The following is a 14,883-nucleotide window of genomic DNA, read 5'->3' on the forward strand; positions in this document are numbered from 1 at the left end:
GTGACATGAAGGCTAATAGAAAAATGGAGGCAGGGGTAAGGTCTTGTTTGAATTTGTCTCTATTTTTCACTATACATGTCTATTTTAATTGACAATTAATTACATTAACGCCCCTAAATCAAGTCTGTTTTGCCAAGGATAGTAATTTGTTGCTAATCTCCCTGTCTTTATTTTGAAACTCATCATCTTTTAAATCTTATTTTCTCCCCTTGTCCTCTTGAGAAGGATGAGTGAGAGAGCACCTGGGTGGGCATTTGGTAGCTGATGCAACTTATAAGCGAGACTTAGAAAAGTTCAGACAAATACGATAAACATATCATTGAAAACTAAATACTCATCGCAAAATTTTCAGGCTTCACATTAAATGTTCTGCATTTGGAAAACTCCAGGGAGGAGTGGAAACACATTTTTGCATGAAATTATCTGTATTCTGTTGAAGTTATTAAGTATTTGTAGATGGCCTAGAAGAGACAGCAAGATTCTTTATTCTGATGGGGATTCAGGTTTTTTATCCCAACCCTATTTTTCAGTGTCTCTAATTGTGACTTTGACTGTTTTCAGATTAGTGATTGGGTATCTCAAAGATTTTTGTGCTTAGTTTTGTGATGAACTTTTCTCTAGGCATGGCACACATCACATTACTGAGGGCCATAAAACATATGATGTCTTTAAAGATGGATTTTCATTGCAGAACTCATATCCCTATACACTAGTAAGAACTAGAAATACAGGTACCTAAAAATGAGACGTGAAAACTCAATAATAGAAATTGCTTTCATTGACATTTGAGTTTATTCAACCCTTCCCTTTCTGTCTGTTTTTTACCAAAAAAGTAGAGAAGCTCAGAGCTACAGCAATATCTCTGAACTTCTACCAGTATGCTGTTTGTAAGTAATGGCTTCCATTTCCAGTCCCCAGCATTTTTCCCTATGCCATGAATCTGAAAACAGACAATGGAAACCAGTTGTTCCTGTAGAGTTACAAATGACTTTGTACATGAGAACAATATTTGCTGTGGAACAGCATTTTCGATCTTCATGATACATATCCATCCCATATTCCCTAAATATTCTCTAAATTTTGGTTCCTCCCACTCAATTTCATCATTTCTGTTAAAGCGGTTTTGTCATTGTTTTCAAATTTGGCTAAATATATATAGCATAGTAGGCATTTACAAAATGCTCAAGTGAAAAAAAAAGGGTTATTGTGTGTATACATATGTATATAAAATATGTATAATATACATATTACATCCTGGTTTTAATTAGCTATTCCATTAAGAAAAATGTTGATGCATGTGTACCTTCATATAATATATTTATACAAATGTGTGTAAAGAGAAATGTCCAGAACAGTCAGGGTTCTGTTTACTAGACTGATCTTTCAATATGAACTGTTCTTTCTTTGTGGAATACACTGCTCCTATCAGCAGTTTTTATAGATTAATTTCATTTGCAAGCTTTTTCTAAAATATTTTCTTTGTTGGAATATCTATCTAAATAGAAAGTATTTCAATTTCTCTTATTATTACTCTATTTGCATCCTAAATTTTCTAGTATTGCAAAACACATAGCAGCATATATTGACCAGGAATAGAGTTTCTGTTTTACAGTATTTTGTATTTTTTTTACATTTGAATGTACTCCCAAGACACTCAAAGTATCTCTTTCATTGTACCTAATTTTTGCACTAATATTTTCATCACACTAATATGTTGCTACAAAAAAAAATTGTTATCAAATACAAAGTTCTTTTTACTACAGTGGTCCTCTATAGCAAAATCTATTTTAAATTGAAGAGAAATAATAGATTCAAAACAGAAAAAAAAAAATTCTTATACCTACAGAAAATAATTTTGTATATGTCACAAATCACTTTCAGAAGTGATTGGATTAGCCTCAGTTTGGTCTTTTAGCTCTGGAGCTGACATATCCTTTAAATGAACTTTGATTGATGAAATTTAACTTGGTTTATGTTTTGGTAATACAGGAATAAGACAGTACTGCTGATAAAAAGAAGAAGGCAGGAAGCTGTTCAGCTGTATCTCTTCTAAGTAATTTTTAAAAGATAAGATACAAGCACCAGTACAATTTGTAAAGTGCAAACTTTATTAGTTAATTTGGTTTAAATAACGGAAAAGTTTGATATTTCCCAAGGGCTTGTCCCTCTGCATAAATTAAATATAACAAATCTTCTAGTTAAGGAATATACTTCAAAGCCTGGTTTGGACAGTACTGGTATTAAAAAAAAGATGAGGACTAAAAGCTTATTCAGCATGCAGTCACATTTCTATACCATACACCTCCGCAAAGTCTTATAAAATTCTATTACAAGGCTATCAAATTTAATCAGCTAGTCAGTTTTTAGCTAAAGTCTTGCACATCTTAAACCTGTCACACTAATTCAGAACAGGCACTAGCTGTTTTCCATTCTTATTTTTAAATGAGATTTTTTAAATCTTATTTTGATCACATAAATAAGTAAAGCAAAAGATTGCCTTAAGCCAGGCTGGTTTTCTTGCTTGTCATAAAAGCAACCATTTCCCTCCAATCTTCTTCTTCTTCACAGCTCTGTCATTGCAATACACTGAGACTACACGAACATGTGGAAAGGTGCACGTGGCTTAGTGCTTAGTGGAAGGATACAGGCTCTGTAGAAGGAAGGGCCTGGGAAGTTGTGAAGCGGGATTTGCCCCTTGTGTGAAACAGGTGGATTACATGAAGGTCTGTCTCTATGATTTGTCCAGAAATTGGTCAAGAACTTATGGGTAAAGGCTTGTGGGCAGCCCAGCACAGGTGCTTTTTTAGTCGGAATCCAATATAGACCTCCTGATCAGGAAGTAGGTATGGCCTCACATTCACAGGCCCTGTTTCTTATGGGGGACTTCAAACACCATAACAAGTGCTAGATGGACAATACAGCAGGACTCAGGCAATTTGGAAGACTTTTATGATGCATTGAAGACAACTTCCTGGTACAGATAACTGAAGAACTAGTAAAGAAAGGTGCTCTGCTGGATCTGATACTTACGACAAAGAAAGAACTATTCAAGGATGTGAAAGTCAGGGTAGCCCTTGGCTACAGCAGCCAGGAGATAGTGCTCTGAATCCTAAGAGGAGATTGTTTAGTCCTTGGGAATGTGATGAAGAAAATCCACCTGGAATCTAATTCCAAAAACATGAAGGACAAGAAGGTGGTGAAGGGTAGTCAGCATGGATATAAGAAGGAAAAATCATTCTTCAACAACCTCAGTGAGGTGATGGTTTGACAGGGGAGAGCAGTTCATGCTATTTATCCTCAACTTAGCAAAGCTTTCATCATGATTTCTAATAAAATTCTAATAGAGAAGCTTACAAAGATAAGGACACAGTGAGGTGAATTGAAAACCCACTGAACTGCCACATCTGGAGAGTTAAGATGAGCAGTGAAAGGTTCAATTGGAGTCCTATCACTGGTGGCATAGCGGTCAATACTGGGACCGGTAGTGTTGAAACTTTTCATTAAGACCTGGAGGAGGAGATGGAGTGCACCCTCATCAGTTTCAAAAATACAGAACTGAGGGAACTGGCTGGCACACCAGGTTGTTGTGCTGCCGTATAGAGCAGCAACCTGCTCGTTGGGTTTGACAAACAGACAGAGATGAATCACATAAAGTTCTGCAAGGGGAAACGCAAAGTTCTGCACATGAGGAGAAATAACCACAGTAACCAGTACACACTGAATAGATTAACAACCACTGGTTGGAGAACTTTTGGGACAGTGCCTTTCAGGTGAAAATAGTAAACATTCACCACTAACGTATCTTAACTGCCTCGCCCTCCTGTTCTCCTTGGCTGTAAGGTAGCAAAGGTCTTTCAGGCATTGTGTTCACTGGTGCAACATAAGTCCAAAAAAAAGTGTGGTGAAGATATTGCCATGTCCAAAATTGTTCATGCCAAACTTAATAGGTACACTAGGCAAAGATATCAGATCATCCCAACATCACTATGCAAACCATGTAAGATATTAGACTGGAAACTGACTTCATTCTGTTTAGATCAGTGTTTTACTCACTGATGCCTAATTGCAACGTATATTTTTAACACAACACCAGAAGCAAAACTGGAATTGGCAACAGTTTTCCACATATTTAGTCAGGAGGAGAGGAGAAGGAACCAGCTGTGGAGTTCCTGGAGGCAGAAGAACGTATGGAATACCTTTGTTCCTCCTTTCTGTGTCATATAAGGCTGTGTCTTATAAGGTTGCTACTGAAGACATCTTTCCCAAGCGCTATATTAGCAAAAAAACATGTAGGAAGTTAGTAACAGTGAGAGATGACAACAAAGTGTGTTAAGCTTGGAGGCAGGCTGCAGAGCTGAATTCAGATGTGTAGGAAGTATTTTTTATGCAATGCCATTCTAATAGCTGATTTGATTGAACCTGATCAAATTACATCCCATGTGCCAGTGCGTTCGTGTGAAGAATGCAATCTTTAGCTAATTATTCAAGGAAGTCCATACTAAAGCAGTCAGACCACCAAAGGAGAAAGCCTGGGCTGGAAAAGACAATCCGTTTCAGCAGCTGTGCAAGACAAGCAGACATTCCTTTTTATTTCAGAAATTTTAAATGATGAGCTGCTCAAGGATGCAGAGAGGGAACAAACAAGCTAGGAAGAAAAGAAGAAAGAAGGAAGGAAAAAAATCAGTGTACTAGAATAGTGAAATTGGAAAGTATGTACTGTTGTCTGCTAGGCACAGAAACCTAGCAAATAAACTTATACAACAGCTGTGCCTAATATTAGCATTTCTGCTGCTATCCAGATTAAATTTAAAACTACATGTTATCACATACTAAAGCATTTCCGCCCATACTTTAAAAATATGTAAATCTGAAGGTAATGTCTCATATCATGCAATAATGTGTGGTCTGGAGGCAGAGAAGATGAAACTGAAATGTTTTGTGTTCTCAAAAGGAATTTTAAATGAAACCCGAATACTGTATGAGTCAGCCACAAAGAGAATTTGTTCTTATATCTATCAGTTCATTTGGTCCTATTTTTCAGCCAAGCAAAAGTATTCCCAGAGTACCTATTTTAAAACAAGTATCCAATTTTTTACTTAAAAGGAATGCTTAATGACTGTTTTGGATATCTCTGCTCCTTTAAAATCATACAGCACTAGTTACCACAGCTCTAGGGAGCAAACACTTACTAGCTGATAACATCTCTTGAGCCAGTAGTGGTTTGGGAAAAAGCATTTTCATACCCAAGAAAGCTGTGGCAATCACATCTTTATGTTACTATTATTTGATGTTCCCAGTCTAATTTCAGCTTCCATTAAATATTTCTTAGAGATAGGTGGAACTGAAGAATTCCTATTGTTGTCAAAACAATTTCTTTTAACATACTTTGAGATAATTCTTGATTATTTAATGTTGAATTTTATCTCCTGTGGTATGCTCACTTGGTAACCAGATGCAGTAAGAACACATTTCTTCTCCTGTGAGAAGCGTAACTCTATCAAGGAAATAGTGTAAAGCATCCAGCCTCATGCTGTCACTTTAGTTTCATATGGGAAAAAAAACCTATGACATGAAAATTCTTTGGGAGGTGTTAAGGGTTTCAAAGACATTGCTAGTACCTAAAAGCAGACTATGGCCTGGTCTAATCCAGTTCCTATTTTTATTTCTTTTCTCTGACAGAGCAGTGGTCCAAAATCTTTCTAAGATCACCTTTACACCAGCTTTGGTCAGTATCCTGATTCAACCAAAGTACACAACAATAACATAACTCCAAATTTAAGGCATTTCCAGAAGTGGAAATTATTTAAATGATTTAAAACCATTTTCTCTTGAACTTAAGGCTTCAGAATAGGGTTTCCTAAGACCCCAGTTGCAGTTTGATTCTATTAATGTCTGTGGAGTGACCACAACACATTCCAGGACTTATGTTTTCTGCCAGAAAATTATGTCTCCTTGACAATCCTCAAGCAGTGATTATTCAGTGTAGCTTATAGGGAGATAGTGGATAAATAATTTAAGAACTGGAAGATTTTTTTCAGCCTCTGTCATTCAAATCTGCCCCATCTAATAGAAAGTCTTAGGTTTATTTGAATAGAAGACTGAGACTGTCAGACCAATATTGGTGAGATATTTTAATGGTGAGAATTTTAATAATAGTTATTGGGGTTTTTTTTCCTAAATTGCTTTCCAGTAGGGAATGGGTAGGGAATGGGAGGTAAATTTTGACCTTTTCTTCCATAACTCAGCTGGTAAACCAACTAGTAAAAGCTTATAAAAATGTGGTATCCAGGTTACAATGATTCAAATTTGTGTTTGATTATCCTATCTTTCCACCTTTTGAAGAAAGCATTGACAGTTTAAATTAATTTTCTTGTCTCCAGATAGATGGGCTGAAATATCAGTTTGTGATGAGTTTGAAGTGTAATTGGCATGGAAAGCACTGGATGATCATTCCCTGAAATGCTCCTGGGTAATTTCCAATTTCTTAACAGGGAATTGTATGCCCTTAATACCAGAGACTCATAAAAGTGTAAATGGTGCAACTGTTCATCTCTCCAGATATTCAGAACCTGTGATGAAAATGTGAACCCTATTTTTGCCCTAGAGGAAATGCAGGATTCATATTTTTCACCTGTGTGTTCGAGATGTACACAGTGGGTCTAAGTCCCTCTAACATTTTGCTGCACTCTGAAAATTTTCATATAGCTTTACATATCTTTAATATCTGTTAATTCCTCAGAAATATTTCTGAGACAACTTCATTTGCAGTTGTCCCCTGTATGTGTGACACAGTCATATGCCAGGATATAAAATTTCTCTGCTAAACTGAAGAATAATATATGGCAATGTTTATCTAAGTTTGATTAACGCTAATTTCTACAGAATTAGTACAACATTAATGTATCTTTAGAATGCCTTCTCTCTTATTCACATTGTCTGGCCTTGTTCTTTAAATTGAAATAAATGGCTTGTTATCTAAAGGACCATCAGGTTCTGCAAAATAATTTATTTTAAATAATAATTTATTTTGTATCTGTCATACTATTTTCTCTTTTTCATTTCATTTCCAAACTACTTTTTTATTAAAAAGAATTTAAAATCTGGTGAGGATTCTTAAATTTTCTAGATATATTTGCTTAAAGCAAATATGGTTAAAAATAGTTATTTATTTTCTCATAATCCAGTTCCAGATCTTTGGACAGCAGATCAAATTACCAATAAGTGGATTAAATGGAAGTCATGATATGTAAAATAGGAGAGCTGCTCCATAATACAATAAGAAATAGGTAAAATTCAATATATGACAAAACAATTTCAGAGGCAATTGCTGAACTCTGAAAAAACACTTAAATATACATGCAATTATGTATTACATGTTTATGGGACAGTTAAAGAAATAGCCATAAAAATATTTTCTTTCCTCGTAGCTAATTCTGTAAAACCACTTAGTAGGATTTTCCTACTTATTAATTTCTCTGAGAGAATTTTATATTTGCCAAATGTTCAGAAAAAGCATCAGCTACTTAAATATCTTCAATACTGATGTGTATAGTTATTTTTTTGTAATGCATAAATGCTTTGAAGGATTGCCTACTCTGAACATTTCCTTTTGACTGCTTCTTACAGCATCAGTGAGGAAAGAGTGATTTAGGATTTCCCAAGAATCCCACTTAATCTTTCCAAAAGTGAATTGGTCTCTCGTGTGTATTATATAAATAAATAGCTAGTGTAGAAGGGCTAATTTCCAAAGAAAATGTCACCTTTCCACTTGTCTTTTTGATTGCAAGTAATTATACTTGCAAATAATTTTTGGTTTTTCACAAGTACTTAGATGTCTAAATACCAGATTGCGCCCACCAAAAAAGTAATTCGACTCAAATGTACAATGAAATGAGCCCTCAATCAATTACAGATTTGAAAATACAAACACAGAAGTGGAAATTTAGCTACAATACAATTGAAAAGGAGAGAGAAAAGAAGAAATCCTTATATGGCAAATCATATATTGCATTATTTCTGTCTAACCACGATATTTTTATTTAGAAATTCCACTTAAGAGCAAACAACCACAAAGCCCTATCTCAAGATTTTTCCAGGAAAATAATAGTCCTGCATCTTATACTAATAAAGCTTAAAACATAAATAGCCTTGGCACTCCCATAGGACCATGCAAGATTCTAGCCAGAAACAATTGCAATTTTCCCACAGAAGTTAGATTCAGAAATCAAGTGATGGTTTTCTTGCCTTGCACCTGTTCAGGTACTGACATTTCTGCAGAGTGGTTGTGAAAAAATTACCCTTCCAAGTCAAGGGTATTTTATTATTGATTCATATAATTACTAGACAAAGGGTAAAAAAGAGAAGTGTCAAAACACCATTTGTGTCTGCCATGAAGTTTTCTATCGTAGAGGGACATTAAATCAGCACCACTTTTGGAGACTTTTAAGGAAGTGGAGTACCTGAACTAGAATCCTTATTCCTATAACATGGCTTATTTCTATAGTTTTGTTCTTTGATTTCCAAAGGTTTCTCCTGTATATCAACCACTTCATTCTCAGAATCACCTACTATATGAGCCAGCACATTAATGTGCATGGCAATGTCTCAGATGTTTCTTCTGTAATTGCTTTGCAAGAAAATGTTACAATTTCTCATTTCTGGAGAATGTCTCAGGCTGTTCTTTTACCTAATGATCACAGACTTCCCAAGTGAGTATTGACTTACGACAATATCATGCTTTAAGAAAACTGTTATAAACTTCTTGTTGTTTTATAGCATCCTGGTTACCACATTTATTTCCTAGCAACATAATAATATTTCCCAGTGAAGTGAAATCATCATCAATAGCAGAAATATTCAAATGACAGAAAGCTGATCAGAAGAAAGATTTAAGATAGCAGTATCAAGCTGAGTAAAAGATTTGGGAGCAGAAGTCACACTGACTTCCTATTGCTTATTTTTGAAAAACATCCCTTACTTAATCATGATTTTTCTTGGGCTCACAGCTAATTTCTCTGACTTTCCTCTGAGCATTTGCTGATTTTGCTGTCCCTCTACACCCACCACTTCCTCTACCAGTTAAATACTGTGATGTGAAAACAGAAAGGAATTTTTCAAAAAATGTTTTTCCATTAAATAGCAATGATGCATCAGCTGTAACTTTTAGTGGCAATGTGTCTGTTTTCACAAAAATTTCACTAGAATACTTCCCAGGTCTGGAGTCAGAAACAGGGGGCAAGACTCATTACTCAAGAAGCACCCTAATGATCAGCTCTAAACTGAATGCATTTGGGTGGGTGTGGCTGTTAGACTTCTGCCCTGGTTACCACTGGCAGCTTGCAGCATCCCAGTGATTCCCCATCCCACCGGCCATGAAGCAGGAAAGTCCTCTGGCTGCAGCACTGCCTTCCTACCCCTCTCCCATTGCCCAGATGGGGATGAAGGGCCAATTTACTCCTCACATCTTGGGACTGACTCTGGAAAACACAGCTGTGCAACCCTCCACACTATAGATGAGGACAACTCTGGTGGAAGCATTCCTTTTGAAGGAGTTCTCAACTTGCTCTGTTCTATGCCAGAAAAATGGCTTAACCACAGAACTGTTGACTGAGAAGAGGAATGGAGGAAGCAGTGTCATTTGCTTGCTTGTTTTTTGGCATGTCACTGAAACAAACAAACAAAGAATTTTCTGTGATACCTGAAGTTTGGTTTTGAGTTTATTATTTTTCCATGATGTAGGATTCTTGTTATCTAGCCAGCTGTACTTAATATGGAAGACATACTGACAGCCAGTCCTTCCCAAATTTTCAAATCCAAAAAATAACACCTCATGCAGTAAAATCCACTGAAAACATATCCGTGAATTTATAAAACATTTACGCACCGCTATATTCTCACACTGAACAGGGAATTACTGTACCAGCTTTGGATGATAGATACCATATGTGGAGACTGTCTACAGCCATTCTAACTTCCTGAAAATGTCCTGTCTTACCTGCTTGCTCTCTATAGTGAGGTGCAGCTGGTGGATTCCCTTGGAAAATGGAATGACTGTTCACCAGCTGATGGCTATTCTCAATTAGAAGACTGTCCTGGTGCCTGCAAGAGCAATTTGTAATGTATATGGGCCTTGATTCCAATACAGAAGTCAGAAGTGCACTTTCCACTGAACTCAACAGGCTTTAGATAGAGCATTCATTGCTGAAAAAGGATCTGGCACAATGAATTCAAATGAAAACAGGAATGGTTACAAATATATGAATAACCTGTGGAAAATGTAAAATTCCCCAATTAACAGTGTCAATAATCCAGATGCTGCAGTTGGAATAAATTTCATTATTACTTACCAAAAGAAGAAAGTAAGAGAAAGTAATGCATTCAACACACTTTTCTATTCAAGTTTTTTCAATATGTTTTTATAAATAATTGCTATTATTATTTATGTACTGTGAAAATTATTCCCCTTTCTGCACTTTTCACTTGACATAATACTTTAAGGTTGTATCAATGTAAGACCAAAGCTTCTCACTTGGAAAACAGAGCTGAAACATGAAGGTTTTATGCTTCAAGGGCACATTGATGCAGAAGTCTAGTGCAGAACTGATGCTGAGATACAGGCATTTGCTGAGGTCATCCACCTTGGTACAGTGGCTTCCTATAAATAGGGAAACATGAATAATTTACTTATGTATGAAGTAGCTGATAACTCTTTACTGTAGACATAAGTTGAAATATGTGTTTGATGCTATCTGTTACTGAACATTGACTGCAATTACCAAAGATGGTCTTGCTAAAACCAACATTTGATATATATTTTTTAACCATAAGACCAAACACTTCAACAAAATGTCCTTTTTTTCAGAATTATTTAGTAAAAGCAACCTTCCTAAGAGAGTGAATGTTTATATGTGTGCATGTATGTTTTGTGTGTAGAACTTCAATATTACACCATCATCAAAACTTCCATCTTTCTACAAACCTAGGAACAATTATTTTTCCAGGGACATAATTCTAAAATCTCAGTAACAGGCAAGAAAAAGATTAAATCTGGTCTTTACTTGGAACAGTAGACATAAAGCATTTTTCACAGTTCTTCACATTTAGATATATATATAAACATACATATATGAACATATGTATATTTGTTTTTACAGATATGTGCATATATGTATAAATTTATGCACATATTAATTATTTAATTATAGTTTAAGCCTATTGGATATTATAAAACTGATCTGATACAACTTAAGACCTTATAGATGTACAAGACCTATCTATCCAGGTTGATGCCTTTGTAATTCACATAAATGTTAGTGCTCTGTGGTTTGGGGTTTTTTTCACATTAACTATAGGTCCCAGCACCACCCTTTATAAAGCAGTCTTAGGTATTGCTCCTCCAAGCCAGTGACAGAGTTGGTCACTTTCCAATCACCTTGGCATGGTACCTCAAAGGATGTCCTATGCTGTAGGAGTGAAGAAAATATAGATTTTGAAGGGAAAGCTAGGACTGGATGGGGGAAAGTGAATTTATAGCAGCAGGAGCAGCAAGAGCAAGAACTATCTATCCCTAAGAATAACTTCTTTTTTTTCCCTTGTGATCTTTGCTATGGCAGGATTTCATTTGCCAGTCTTTCTGAGAAGTCTGTAGCTAAGCCTGTGTGAACTAATGGAACAAAAATAAATTGTTTCAAATACATTTTTGTCTTTATGTATGGAGGGTTTTGATTAAAATTAGTACTTATTGTCACTGGCGTAATGGTTATCATTAGGAATGGAACACTAATACGAGTGTGACTGTGCACCATCCTGTTGTACTAGAAAAATTGGTGCCTTTTTCTTGGACAAAACATTACTTAAAACTGTAAGAAGAATATCCTCTGTAGAGAACAACTAATTCCCTACCCTTTAGACAACAAGGAACGAATAGCTAAGACAGATAACCAGTATCATACAATTAGATCTTCAGAATAATTTTTATGCTCAGTTTTACTGAATCCATAGCAATGGACATTTGATTTGTGGCTTTATCACAAGCGTCTTGCAAAGACATTTAAAGGGGAAGAGCATAACAGTTCTTTGGATATTTTGTTACATGAACCATAAATTCTAAGTAGACATGAAAATATTCACAGTACTACTTCTCAGAAAATGGAAAATCAAGGACAGCTTCTGTCAGATAGGGGGAAGAGACTATAGCTATATATGTTATAAATGAGAATTTTCACTCAGTGTTATTCAAAGTCTTCAGACTAAAAGCTAGTGAAAAAGAAAAGTTATATGCTTCCTAGCCCAACATACAGAAGCCTTTTTCCTGTTCTTTCCTGTTTTCCTGATTTAAACAGGAATTTCCTGATTTACCTAGATTAAGCTGATTTTCTGTAAAACAGTGGAACATATGTGTGAGTATAGATTTGTCCTGGGAAAGCCTGCTGCAGTATTAACAGCTAAATTTTTAGGGACTGAAACACCCAAAAGAATTCTTAAACATCACTAAAATCCAGTCATATACCCTTTGACATGCCAACATCAAAAATATATTTCTAGGTCATAGTAGAGCCTGATTCCTGGGCTCAAGCCAAATGTTTTAGGTGTTTTAGTTCAATGTGTTTGTTCATACTGTTTGTAATTTTCTTCTACATCCTGTGTAACAAGTAAAAATACATGTGCATTTTTTCCCAGTTAAAAGATAGTAAGATTCCAAAAATAAATAAATTCAAGTTAGAAATTACTGATAAAGGGAAAACCAAATCGCTTGTCATGGGTTCTACTTTTGCTCCTTATTTATAAAGTCAAGTTTGCCAAGTGGACAGTGCTCAAAGGAAGAGGAGAGAAGTAGATGTCCTTGGAAAATTGAGAAATGTCTCCACAACATGCTTTCTGCCATGAAAAATTTATATGCAAGAAGCAAGAATATATCATAATATGAATAACGTTTGCTGCCAGCATGTTCTGTGATGATGAAAGTGTGATTCATCACAATTGTGATCCAAGAGGCTGCTGGCCTCAAGATTTCTCAGGCTTCCATGGCTAGGAGATTGATAGAAGTATGAGGGCAGAAACTGTTCTTGGATGCCATGTTATGCCAAGGTTTCCTGTCGGCATTAACCTCCTGTCTCTTTGCTGTGCTTCTGCCAGCTACTACACTCCCATTACAATGCTGCACTTTTTCTTTAGCTTTTCACCATGAAGTGTGAGATGCAGGAGATTGACTAGCTGCTGAGCTACATAGGCATGGGACTTTTCAGAGCAGGAAAGATATTGCACTGTGCCACAGACAGAACTGTTTCTATCCAGCTGAAGTCCAACAGTGCATTTTCCCTATATTTATGGGCCCAGGAGGAAAATGTGGCCACCAGCACATGAAACAGTACAGCTCTGCAAAGATTCCACTTCTTTACTCCCTCTGGGACACTTCCCAACTTAACTTCCTTTTAGAATGAATTATACTCCCAGAAAAACCAGAGCACAATAGACTTTGTCTGGCACTGCTTAAATTTGGGTAGTACTGTGCAACATTTTGGATTTCTGTTCTAGACAGTGTTTATTCCTGTCTTATTTTTCGTAGAAACAGATGTAGCTTCTTCTTTATATAACCATTTTTCATTATACTTCACCCTGGATAAATTTGCAGAAGTTCCATTAATTTCTGTCAGAGTAGGATAGAATATCCAACCCAAGGCTTAAAATTAAATTTGTTTTCTGTTGTATTCAATGTCATTGCAAATAGTGCAGAATTTTAGCTGAATATAAAAGCTGAATGGTCAGGTCCTTAACAGAGGAACCGTGTTTTCCCAATTATCCATAAAATACATAACACAATGAAGATCAGTGATCCTAACTGCTCTGAGGCATATCAGGACACAACAACTAAATAAAATATTAAAAAATTAAATATAATAATAATAATAAATATAATTATATATATATAAAATAATATAATATATTATAATATATTATATAATATATATTATATATATTATATTATATATATAATATAAAAATAATAAATAATATTAAAAATATTTCTGTAGATAATAAAACCACTCATACTAACTTCAAGAAATTTTGGTTAGACTCTTGTTTTTCATTAGAGATGGAGAATTTTTACACTGACTTATATTCACTTAAAATTGTCTGTGTATACTGCTTCTATCTGTTTCACTTTTTTTTCTCCTTACTGCTCCTGTATTTGTCTGTAAATCATATTATATATTAAGAAATAATGCTGAAATGTTAACAAATACCTGAAATGTTAAATCCAGCTTACCATCCTTTGACATCTTTTTTCTCCATTGTTTGATGTGATGAAGTTATATAGTTTTAAAAACAAAATAATCAATCAATATGATAATCCTTTGACAACTGTCAAAATTTCCTTTGTTTTGAATTGTAAATTGTGCAAATTGGCTCCAACTTTCCATCCAAATGGCTTGCTGCAGAAGATGTCCGTGTTAGAAATTGGGCTTAATTTGCTTTTAATGCGTGTAGTTTGTTTTGTGTACTGTTAAATCAGGCCATGAATAAAGGTTTAACTTTCTGGCATAAAACATACTTTAAAAGAAAATTCATACCATCTAAAATGAAAACAGATGAGATCCCAGCTCTGAATCTAGATTGATAAGAGCAGCTCACCATTGACCAACTTTATCAGTATTCCACCAAAGTATCATGTATTAAAACATTTGGTATCCAAAGATCTGATCACAGAAAACTGATGAAAGTTCTCATTTACACCAGTAGAAATCCAAACGCTTTGAATGTTTTGTTGATCCTTATTTAAAGAATTGCGAAAGTACAACATATGCTGGGCTTTCATCTTATATGAAACCTAAATCACTGGAGCACTATTTTATCTAGGTGGGAATGAACTACAAAGAGAAAATA

Source organism: Corvus cornix, chromosome 2, assembly GCF_000738735.6.
Source record: "Corvus cornix cornix isolate S_Up_H32 chromosome 2, ASM73873v5, whole genome shotgun sequence".
NCBI lineage: Eukaryota > Metazoa > Chordata > Aves > Passeriformes > Corvidae > Corvus > Corvus cornix.